This window comes from Sodiomyces alcalophilus (assembly GCF_042370955.1).
Source record: "Sodiomyces alcalophilus JCM 7366 unplaced genomic scaffold ACRALscaffold_1, whole genome shotgun sequence".
Lineage (NCBI taxonomy): Eukaryota > Fungi > Ascomycota > Sordariomycetes > Glomerellales > Plectosphaerellaceae > Sodiomyces > Sodiomyces alcalophilus.
This window is the reverse complement of record NW_027263532.1, coordinates 8,404,631-8,416,905: the sequence shown is the minus strand read 5'-3', so window position 1 is coordinate 8,416,905 and position 12,275 is coordinate 8,404,631. Positions and strand designations below refer to the sequence as shown.

General features: G+C 37.9%; 1 non-coding gene across 1 annotated transcript; it reads right to left on the bottom strand.

Annotated features, from left to right (window-relative positions):
- Positions 1-11,801: 11,801 nt before the first annotated feature.
- ACRALDRAFT_t32 lies at positions 11,802-11,876 on the bottom strand. Its single transcript has one exon. It is a non-coding gene; the product is annotated as a tRNA-OTHER (tRNA).
- Positions 11,877-12,275: the final 399 nt, after the last annotated feature.

Genomic DNA, 12,275 nt, shown 5'->3' with positions numbered 1-12,275 from the left:
AGTTATAAGAGGAAGCGCGGAACTAGTAGTAAAACCTTATTATCCTAGGCTAACGGTTCCCGCGAAGATATACCTACGTCCCCTGCTATTATAGCCGCGGCTATTACTATAACCCCTGCCTAATAGCGGGATAATCCTAGTATAACCTCGGAACTTTCGGGCCCTCGGAAATACTACGAATACGGAGAAAAGAGCTATATTCGACCTTTTTACCCTTATTTACGGAATAGGGGGGCCAGCTAAAGTTTCACCTTAGCTACTAACCCTAATCAGGAGGCCATAGCCCCTAGTCGACCCACTTTAGGTTAGGTGCAGGCCCTATCCTAAGCCTTATAGGGTAAGGCCTAGGATAACGTACCGTTAAAGTTATCCCCTCCCCTTAGTCTAGTAAGGGCAAAGCTTAATATACAACTAAACGGTGGATAGGACCGTTAAGTTATAATTCTAGATAGCGCTACCGACTTTAATATTATCGGTAAACGCGTAGTGCCCCCCGGTAAAGTAATTACCGGACCCCCTAAGGAAGTTAGGTAGTTAAATAAGCAATATATAACCTAGATACTCGGATCGATCTTATCTATAGTTCGGATTATAGATAGTTAGAATCGAATACGGATATAGTTTATAGAGTTATATATTATAGATTTATATAAAGATAGGTTAGAGGTTATCCTTAGTATCCCCTAGTTAACTAAGTATAACCTAATAGTTAACTAGGCAGAGAAAAGTTATATATTTCGGATTTAGAAAAAGGAGTTAACGTTTATGGGTTTATAAAAAGAGTTAAAGAGGGCTATAAATAAGGCGGAGATAAATATTAGGCTTATTAGGGCCTAGGTAGCGCGGGTTAGCCGTGTCTAAGCTTATATTTTAGAGGACACGACCACGCTTACTCTTTTACCTAAACCACCGCCCGAACCCCCGGAGGACCCTTTACCTATAGGTTAAGAAGAGTTAATAATAGCCGTGCCAGAGTAGTATTATGAGTTCTTAGATATATTTAACGTGGAGGAGGCCGGTAAGCTGCCTGGATATTATTAGTAGGACTACGGGATTAAGTTAAAGGAAAGGAAGACGCCCCCGTTTAGGCCGATTTATCCGTTAGCGGAGGCGGAGTTAGTAGCGCTATAGGAGTACCTTTAGGGCGCCCTCGCTAAAGGTTAGATTTATTATTCTACTAGCTCTACGGGTACTCCTATTCTTTTTATACTAAAAAAGACTAGGAACTTAAGACTATATATAGATTATCGGGGGTTCAATAAGGTTACTCGTACGGACTATATACCGCTCCCGTTAATACACGAGATTATAGACCGGCATTTATCGTTAAAGGTTTTTACTAAGCTAGACCTTAAGGACGCCTATTATCGACTTTATATACGGTCTAGCGATAAGTAGAAAATAGGTTTTAGGACCTGCTATAATTATTTCGAGTATATAGTTATACCCTTTAGGCTTATTAATATCCTAGCTAGTTTTTAATAGTATATTAACTAGGCTTTAAGTGGGTTAGTTAATACGATTTATATAATTTATTTAGATAATATCTTAATTTACAGTAAGGACCTTAAGGTTTATAGAGTATATATTAAGCAGGCTTTAGGGAGGTTAAGGGATAGTCGTTATACGCGAATACCGAGAAGTATATATTTAACACTTAAGAGGTAGAGTTCCTAGGGTCTTTTATTATAGTAGATAGGGTTTATATAGATTAGTCTAGGGTTAAGGCTATCCGCGATTAGTAAAAGCCGAACTCGATAAAAACTATCTAAATCTTCCTAGGCTTTATTAGGTTTTATCGGCGTTCTATTAAGAACTATTCGAAAATTACGGCGCCGCTTTTAGACTTAACGAAGAAGAGTAGAGTAAAGGGGGTATTTATATTATCCGTAAAGGAGAAAGAGGCTCTTAACGAGTTACGCTATAGGTTCTAGGAGGCTCCGGTTCCATAGTATTTCGATCCTAAGTTACCTATGTAACTAGAGCCGGACGCTTTAGGGTTTATATTAAGGGCGGTAATTAGTTAGTATATAGATCGGGTATAGTACCCTATCGCGTTTTTTTTAAGGAAGCTTAGGGGTCCGGAGTTAAACTATTCGACTCTATACACGGAGTTAATAGCTATTATTAACTTATTCCGTTATTAAAGATATTACCTAGCCTATAGCTAGACCCCAGTAGAAGTTCTAACGGACCACCTTAATTATCGGTATCTAATAGATAAGCCAAAGATTAAGCCGTAATATACGCGATAGCTAAAGGAGCTATCGGTATTCGATTTTAAGATTAAGCACTGGCTAGGAGCTTAGAACCCGGCTAATAGTCTATCGCGGAAGCCGTAGTATATTTCTAGCTAGGCGGACCTAGACGGGGAGTATTAAAAGCCTATTAAAAGGTTTACCCGTAAGTTTGTTTTAAGAGTAGTAAAGAAAGCGGGCGGAGTACCTAGGGTTTCCGAGGACTTATTACTAAGTTTAAAGAAAAAGGTGGCCGATACCTAAAAGGATAATCCCTTTTAAATTTCTTTATCTAGGAAGGACTAGTTATCCGACCCGTGGTTAAGGGATAAAGAGGGCCTAATCCTTTTTAAAGGTCGCGTCTTTATCCCGAATATATAGAGGTTAAGGAAAAAGATCCTATAGGCCTTCTATAATAAACCTACCGCTAGATATTATAGTTCCGGCAGAATAATTAAGACGATTTCGGACTTATTCTATTAGGAGTATATATCCCGGGATATAAAGCAGTTCGTGCCTATGTATAGGGTTTGTTAAAGGATTAAGGGGAGGTAGTATAAGCCTTATAGCCTATTAGCTAGCCTCCTAGTTCTATCTTATTTATTCTAGGAGATCTTAATTAACTTTATTACGGGTCTCCCTCCTATTAATTAGAGCGGAAATAAAAAGGATACGATCCTTATAATGGTTTACCGTTATATACAGTATTCCCTTTATATCCCTTATAGTAGTATACTAACCGCTAAAGGTTTAGCCGATATTCTATAGTTAAGAGTATTTAGCGTCTATAGGCTACTAGACGGTATTATTTCGGATCGGGGTTCTTTATTTATAAGTAAGTTTTAGAGGACCCTATATAGTCTTTTAAGTGTTTATCGCAGGATATCTATTACGTTCTATCCCTAAACCGACGGATAGACTAAGCGTTAGAATTAAAGTGTTAAGTATTACCTTCGTAGCTATTACTCGCGGGAATAGACCGACTAAGTAGATAAGCTATCCTTTATATAGTTTACCTATAACACCGCGTAATACTCGGTAATTAAGTAGACGCCTTTTATAGCGTTAATAGGCTATAACCCTTATAGCCCTAATAACGTCCGGTTACCTAAGTCGTTAAATATTAGGGCGGTATCCGCTAAATAACGGGTAAAGCACCTAATCGCTAATTATTAAGTAATAGAAACTTTTATTTAGAAGGCTTAACAGTCTTATAAGAGGTTCTATAATACCGGACCGACTTAATAGCGGTTTAAGGTAGGGGACTATATCTTAGTCTTCTTAAAAAATATTAAATAGAAACGGCCTAATAAGAAACTCTTGGATAAGTACCTTAGATTACACTATATCACCTTAGTTATTAGTTATTATAGTCTCGCCTATACGCTGGACCTCCCGTAGTCGATAAAGACTTATAATATTTTCCCGATCTTTTTATTAGAGCCCTGGCGGTCTTATAATAGTTAGGCCCCCGAGCCGATAAAGGTTGATATAAAGCTATAGGAGTCGGAGGTGTATAAGGTAAAGGAGATTTTAGTTTATCAGTTTAGTCGGAAGAGGAGGCAGTATTCAGTTAAGTAGGTAGATTATAGGCACGAGGATAACACCTAGGAACTAAGGTATTATATCCCAGAGGGACTCCTTTAAGAATATCACGATTAGTAAAAGGAGAGGGCTCGAAAAGTATAGAAGCTATTATAACCCTATAGGGTCCTTTATTATCTTTCTTAATTTATTATATTATAACCCCGGAGGGTCTTGTTATTATTAAATTCGTTAAATATATCCGAAACGCCCGAAAAGAAATTATAACTCAGGATGAATTAGCGTAGCGCCGGCGCCCCCTGCGTAAACTCTTGCCCTACCTTACTTATTCTGCTAGTTATTAACGGCCCGACCCCGATAACGACGAAGTCTATTATCGTTAATATTGCTAGTCTTAAGAAAGTGATAGAACCCTTCTAGGAGTTTATTAGCCCTCCTTATCTCGTTTATAACGGATCGCTTATACTATATACGGTGGTCCGCTAGCTTAGCACGGAGACGACGGTTATACTCCTCCTTATTAAAGCCGTTAATGTTATATTATTAGTTACCGGCTAAAGCCCGGCGTAGGCAGCCCTATAGGTACCGTGCATACTATAACTTATTATCCCTTAGTCTACCGAGTTCTTTAGCATTAAGTAAAAACTTCTAGAAGGTGCGAGCGGCCTTAATAGTAGTCTAGTTTAACTACGGTTTTATTAATAATCCGAGGCGGTTTATAGTAAAAAGGGGGTATAACTTATAGTCTCGTAATCAGCGCTATTACGAATAGCCTAATAGTAAAAACACTTAGTAGAAGCTATAGACTCGCTTAAGTCCCGGTATAAATAAAAAATAGTAGGACTCTCGCTATCTAGGATAATATTAAGGAATCTATAATAACACCGCTAGCAGGGATTATCGCGGAGGTCGCCCCCCTTAATAACCTTTATTACCGGGTATAGGTTAACGGGATTATCACCATTAGAGGGTGCGGTATCGCCGTTACCCCTATTAGTCCCTAGACCGACGTCGGTAACGTTTTCATTACCGATAATATCGTTACCCTAGGAGCTCTTACCTCTACTAAGGATAAAGTTATTATTATCGTCTTCGTCGCTACTAATATAGATAACACTATCGGCGCTACCCGATATAGTTATATCCCTATCGTAATCGATGATACTACCCTCGTCGCCGGCACTATTATTATTATCGTAGTTAACTAGACGTCTAGTTAGAGTTATCTAGTTAGCGATGGATGGGCCACTAGCCGAACCATTATCCGAACCGAATACTAGGAACAGCTTCTCTAGCACCTGCTTAGCCTTATAGCCGACCCTATTAAGGGTATCTTTATTAAGGAGGGCAGAGCCCCTTGCTTTAGTACGAGTCGTAACCGACTCCGTACTAAGTATAGCTAACCCCTTTACTTTAGTAGGCGTTTTAAATACCGTACCGGGTATAGTTAACCTATTATTATCGTTACTACCGTTATTAGTAGTCTTCTTAATAACGCCGTCTTATATAACGACGGACTTCTTCTTAGTAGTGTTAAGGCCACTACCGGCCTTCTTAGGACTTTTCTAGGCTATAGCCGCCTTCTTCTTAGGGGTCCCGTTAAGAGAAGCGTTAGTAACACTAACTAAGTTAACTCGCTTAGCGACCTTATTAGCCATATATAGCTATTTCTTCTAGGAAACTATAATACTATAAGGCACGGAGGTTAGTATAAGTCTAGGAATAGGCACGTAGTCACTTATATTATTATTCTATATAGGGAGAAGGTATATTATTATCGAGAATTATTATTAATTAAGTAATAGATACTTATAATAAGCTACTCCGATATTAGAACTACTAGAATTAAGGGACCGCCGGGAACCTCGCGTAATATAATAGGAAGACCCTTAAAGAACTTAAGACGAACCACTAAGATAAGACCTCGCGAGTTATTATATTCAAACGATAAGGAATAACTTATAGATAGAGCTTTGGGATAAGGCTAGTATAATAATTACTCTAGTAGGTAAAGAAAAGAAAAGGAAAAAATAATAAAAAGCTAGGAGGACTAGCTAGGACATATTCTACGATAGTTACCGGACCCCGAGTAGAGCCTACGTGGTTATTCCTACCTACTCTACGATCTAGGTATACCTGCTATATTAGGAGCGCACCTATAGTTCATTATTTAGATAATAATAAAGCGTCGCGTGTACTCCTTTAAGTCTATAGGCTTTATATTTAGCTAGGCGATACGATTATTCACGGATTATTCACGAGGCCTTTAATAAGAGCTTAAAGGCGGAGTATTAAAGGATCTACGAAGCTTTATTTAAGCTTTATTATAATGGCTTAGAGGTTTAAGGAAGGTTAATCTTTATATTTATATTTAGCTCTGGCCTAATAAATTATTTATAAAAGGCCCTATAATAGGATAGCTATGGCCTAGATACGAATAGTGGCTTATAAGCTAGAAGCCTGATATAGGCTAACTTAAGCTATTCGTCGTCGGGTACCGTCCCGGGCCGAGTCGTCTCTTCTAAGAGCCGTGTCCGGAGGATAGGAGTTAGACAGGAGAGGGTCCTTAAGAGGGTACCCGGTTAACTATATTGCTACTAAGGGCATAAGCACTAGAAAAGGGGGCGTGATATCACGGGTATAATTTATGGAAGTTCGGGATAGCCTGAATAGGAGGAGATAATATATCTTAATAGTCACGAAGGGGATTAGAAGGGATTATAGTACTTAGAGACAGATAGTCGAGTCGGCTCCGGGACTAATACTATCCGGGCCGACCTAGTATAGTATAATAGGGAGGACCACCGATAGATAGATTGAGGTCCTTAAGATATCTTCGAGGAGATTCCCCGAGGTTCTCGGGAAGGAGGCTCTAATCGTTAATAAAAGGGATAGGTAAAGCTAAACTCCTGACTTAGAGGTTTAGCGAATAATTTAACTCTTAATTCGACCTATTAGTTTATATTACCCTTCTAATTATCTTATAACGTCTCTTTACTCTTTATACGAAACCCCCTAATATTTAGGTTTTCCGCTAGGTATATAAGTATCCCGATCTTAACGGTTTAGTTCTTCCTCTCGGAAATACTATTAGTTTAGGGATACTAGGCCGTTAAGAACTTTAGCTTAGTTCCGGCTACTTTTTATAGAGTTATCTAGAAGTCTAATAAGAACTTAGGATTCTAATCCGAGATAATAGCGCGGGGAATACTCTAATTACCTATCTAAAAGGCTTAAAAGAGTATAGACGCCTAGTCCTCCGCGGTATAGGTATTATAGCCAGGGATACGCAGGGAGTCCTTTAAGAATTTATCCGTGACGGTCAGGAGGGCGTCGAATAAAAGGTAACCTTTACGCTACTATGGTATCCTTATAAAGGGTATTTTGGGTAGTTAGATAATAAAGTCTATAGCGATAGTTTAATAAGGGATTAAGGGTATTGGAATAGGCTATATCTCGCTAAGAGGAGCTTACTAATCCCTTTAGTAAGTACGATATATTTTATATTAAACGATATATAAATCGAGCTCCTTATAGAGTTATAGGATTACGAAATAGCTAACTAAATCGTATTATATCCGTTTAGCTCTAAAATAATACTAATCGTTATAGGCGGCTTAAAGGAATCCCTTTTATAGGGAGAAGCGGATATAAAGGCGTTTTCTTTTATCTAAATCCACTTAGTATATGAGACTATTATCCACTTTAAAAGGCATCTTAACTGATAAGTTATAGTTAGTAGTTTAAGTAAGGATAGGTGCTTACTTCGAGTTATTAGCATACCCTTCGATAATCCTTTATTATATATCGTCCTTTATTTAGATTTCTTTAATATGGTATATAGCTTAGTCTTCCTAAATCCCCTTTAATTTACCTAGACCTTTAGTTAGGGGGCTATCGGTGGTTTATAGCCGAGATAAAGCGAGGGCTATTATATTAGTCTTACTAGGGATATATCGATAATCTGGCTAGAATTAACTAAGAAACTCGGAGGAGAGGGTACGTTTTATATTTAGGCTAGTTTTATCGGTGCTAAATAAGGCGGTTAATTTTATAATTCCGATAATAGCGGTATAGTCTAGAAAAACCATAGTCGGGTTAGGATAAGCGGACTAAATAATAGTATAGGTCTTACGAATAGCCTATATTAGATAAACGACCTTAAGTTCCGTGGGCTAGTATTTCTTTTTAGCGGCGGTAAGGTTCTTATTAGTATAAAGCATTAATCGAAAATCGGTCTTCTTAAAAGTTCCTTTAATAAGCCTTTAAGTCTTATCGGCTGGTTAGAATTGTATAGCGGAGAACCTATAGTTTTTAGAGGTGTTTAGCTAGATAAAGAGGATCTTAGTAAGGGTATAGTAAAACAGGTAAGCGTTTAAGGTAAAAGCGCCGGTGATATCGTGGAATATAGCTAACTCTTTAATAATAGCCTCGAATATTATACGTTTAGTATACGCCTTACAGGCCTATGCCTTATCTTTCCCTATCTAATAAGCCTTAGTAAGAAGGGTTATTTTGCGTTCTTAGAAAGGAGCGATTTAATAAGCGAATCAGGGAATAAGATAATAAAGCTATCATATTATCTTAATCTATTATTTTAAGGTCTAAAGAGAAGTCGGAGGGCGAATTCTTTATAGAGCCTTAGTATATTCTTTAGTATAAAATAGCCTAAGGGTATTAACCTTAAATTCTAATGGTTACATTAACCGATATCTAATAAAGGATTTATCAGGAGAGATACTAATTCTTTTTTTATTAAATAATAAAAGTATTATGCTTAAGTACTTAGTATAGTCGTCCTTAGTATCTAATATAATAATAATATTATCGATAAAGGCGGAAATAAAGTCCTAGTATAGGCGAAGGAGATAGTCTATATAGCGTTAGATATACACAGGCGAGTTACGGGAGCCTATTAAGGCGACCTTTAGTTATTCCTATCTTTATTAAGAAATGAATAATGGATTGCTTATAATACGGTTCGTATGTAGGGAATTAGTAAAAGAAGGCCTAGGCGTTGATAAGGGGGATAAACCTTTTCCTATAAAGTCGTTTAATAACTTTATCCTAAAGCGGTATCGGGTATATATCAGAGATAGTAACCTTATTTAAAGCATAGAGGTTAACTACTATATAGCCTTTATATTTACCTTTTACCTCTCGTTATATAATAAAAACCAGAGCGCTAAAAGGTATTAGCGTTAAAGTCTATTCCATACGGTCCTAGTTATAGAGTCGATACAGGGTCTAGTCTAAAAAGGCTTAGTCCTTATTGCTAAGTGGATATAGCTTCTAGCTAATCCTCTAGGTATACTACCTGTTAATTTAGGGAACGCGTATATAATCCTTTTTATTTATATCGATAACGCCTTAGTCGGTCTAAACCTTAGGATAATTACTAATAATCCTGGTAAAGCGTTATATAAAGCGGGCTTTATAGTCGTAGATAATCATGCCTTCCAGAGTCGCTTTAGTCGGGGCGTCTAGGCTTTTAGTGATACTAAGCTTACCGGTAATTAGTGAATACCCTTTAAAGATATCGCCTTATCCTTCTGGACTCAGGGACTTCTTAGCGGCCTTTAATCGTTTCATTAGAATATCGCGGGTATTATCCTGCTTTATATTAAAATATCTATCTATATAAAAGGGATCTATATACTTTAGTTTATTACCCTAGGAAATAAATAATAGCCGGTTATTAGGGTTATAGATTAAGACGGATATCCCTTTACTAAGGATATGGTTTAGTAAACCCTTAATATCTAATTAGAATTCTATAGAGTCTAAGGTTATATTCTGTTCCTTTAATAGGACGAATCTCTACTAATATAGTAGGGTAAGCACCTTTTTAACGGCTTTTAATCGGCGCCTAAGTAATAAATATTGAGCGAAGATATATACCGGGATAATAAGGATATTATAGGACCTAATGTATATAGCGTTTTATAAGTTAAGCATATTAGCCTTATTCGGATAGTTAAATTCCTGCCCGGGGAGTAAACCGGCTTTTAGCTTAGAAACTACCTAAGCTTTTATATATAGCTATCTAACTCGGGGCTAGCCGTCCACTATACTTTATATTAGCAGGGTAAACAATGCTTATCCGATGGTGTCTGATATACCTACGCCACGGAGCGTAGATCTCTTAGATATGTCGATTTCCGTGTTAGAAAATAGAGGGAGAAGGTGCTAGCTTATAACGTATTATAAGGTACCCGAATTAATATAAGCTTTAAAGGGAGCGCTCTCTAGGGCTACTCGGACTTAGACCCTTATGTATATATAACTGTATAGACCGATTATAGGGTTTATTATTTTCTATAAAGCGCCTTCGATTAACAGAGGGTCTTAACCGCCTTATTCTTTTATTAGGAATAAATAGGCATAGAATTTCTTATAGCGGAGGGCCTTATTATTAGATCTTATTAGCTATTTATACCTAGTATAATATTATTATACCTAGTAAAGATCGTGGTGTTTAGGTATAAATGCGGGTTTATTAGCGACCTAGTATAGTTAATCACTACCTTTATCGGTCTTAGCTTTATTATCTATAAGGTCCTTGGAATTATTAGACTCCTTTTTAAATTAGTAAAGGTTCTCTAGTTCCTTATTATTCTTATATCCTTTATCGAAGAGCTTATTATTAGCGGTAGTGTTTACGGGGTCCCGGGATCGCTCTTAGTAAAAGTTCCTGTTTCCGCGTACTAGTTAATCGGACACGTTATTAGCTAAGAGCCGTTAGCCGTGTTCGTTTATATAGCGGTTTAGCGTTCCTGGGGCTAGCAGGGCGCGGTTATTCCGGCGGAATTATCCTAGTATTAGCGAGTAATATTCCGGTAATAATAAATAGCGATCCGGCGCTAAGGAATATTATTCGGGCTACGGTAAGCAGTATAAAGCCGGGCTACCGCACTTATCCGCGCACTAAGGAAAAAACGAATATATAGTGGGTAATTATTAATAACGAGTAGTTTCTTAGCCGCCTATACGCGTTACCTACTTATCACTTTTACTTACTTACTATACCTAGGAGGATTAGTTTAATATCGATATCCGTTTAATCCATAGTAAGGCTTATTAGGTAGTAAGTACCTTCTAGGCTCTATTAGTATACTTCTAGTATTATCCTAGTATTGTACTAGCTAGGCCATTTATAAAGTTAGTCGCTATAGTTTCCGGTCCGGGGCGGGTAATAGTATTTACTAGGGTCGCTTTTTAACGGTCCTATATAAGAGCTAAATACTTACCTCTAGGTTCGTTAGCCGTCTTCTCTAATCTAATTACCTTTTATTTATTTATTTATTGCTTCTTACTCCGCTATCCTATATAGTCTAGGAGCTAGAATTCTGAGTATACGATCCTTCTCCGATACCTATAGGGGGGAAAACCGTAGTATAAGACTTAGGGAACTAGTATAAGACTCAGATGAAAACCTCTATACTCCCCTCGTTTAAGGATTAGTGCCTTATACGGGTACCGTGGCGGCCCCGGTACTAACTTATCTACTAATATAAAAGTCGCGGCTTCTATACTAGGAAGCCTATAACGTTTTTACCCGTAGCCGCCTCAAGGCTGACTATATACTTAATTAACGGTGCGAGCGTGATTATCCTCTTTTTGTTTTATGCCCTGTATGCCCTAGGGCTAGTGTATACGCTTCCTAGGTTTTAAAGGTCCTAAGCTTCCCTGCTCTTTTTATAGCTATAGGTAGAGCTAACGTAGGCTATATACCTACGTAAAACGCTTACATAATAGCGTAAGAGGCTGCTTCCGTATTATAGAAGTAACGCCGTGTATTTTACTCACGCTCTTAGGGATAGCGCGATACTATCTTCTTATTTTCCACTGTAGGGCGACTAACTCCCCCGTGGTAATTGTTATCGACTAGCGAAGCCGGGCGGAAGGTAGGTCTAACGGGCCCCCTATTTAACCCTTATCTACGTGCTAAGGCAGATAAGCGCCCCTGAGAACAGGTTCCGAGTAGCGTAAAAAGAAAAGGGGTTCCTTATTTGCATCCGCCTCTAGCCGGATTCGAACCGACCTAGTCACCTCGACTATATACAAGGTATACCACTACTATACTATAGGGGCAATTTAATTACCTGATTTATAAAGACACGGATATTACGGCGGGTAACTATATTATTTAGGGTATACCGCTCGCGTCTTAGCTTATACTCGGCTTCCTTTTAAGATAGTCGGAACCTTTCTTATAAGGCGGTCTTTTATTCTATAACGGTTACTATTATAGTAAGGTACGAATAACCCCCCTTATTAAGGCTTATAAACTATACTAAGGCCTTACCTAATACATAGGAGGCTAGTCCGTGGAGAAAAGACTCGTGGTGTTAAGCACTTAGCCTAGTATATTAGTCTATTACGTCTATAAAGGGGAAGATATCTATATAAATTAGTTTAGTTCCTTTAGTCTTAAGATCCTAGTTAGCGGTAAAGTATAAGGGAGGCTTAAAATAGCCTAGATTATCGGTC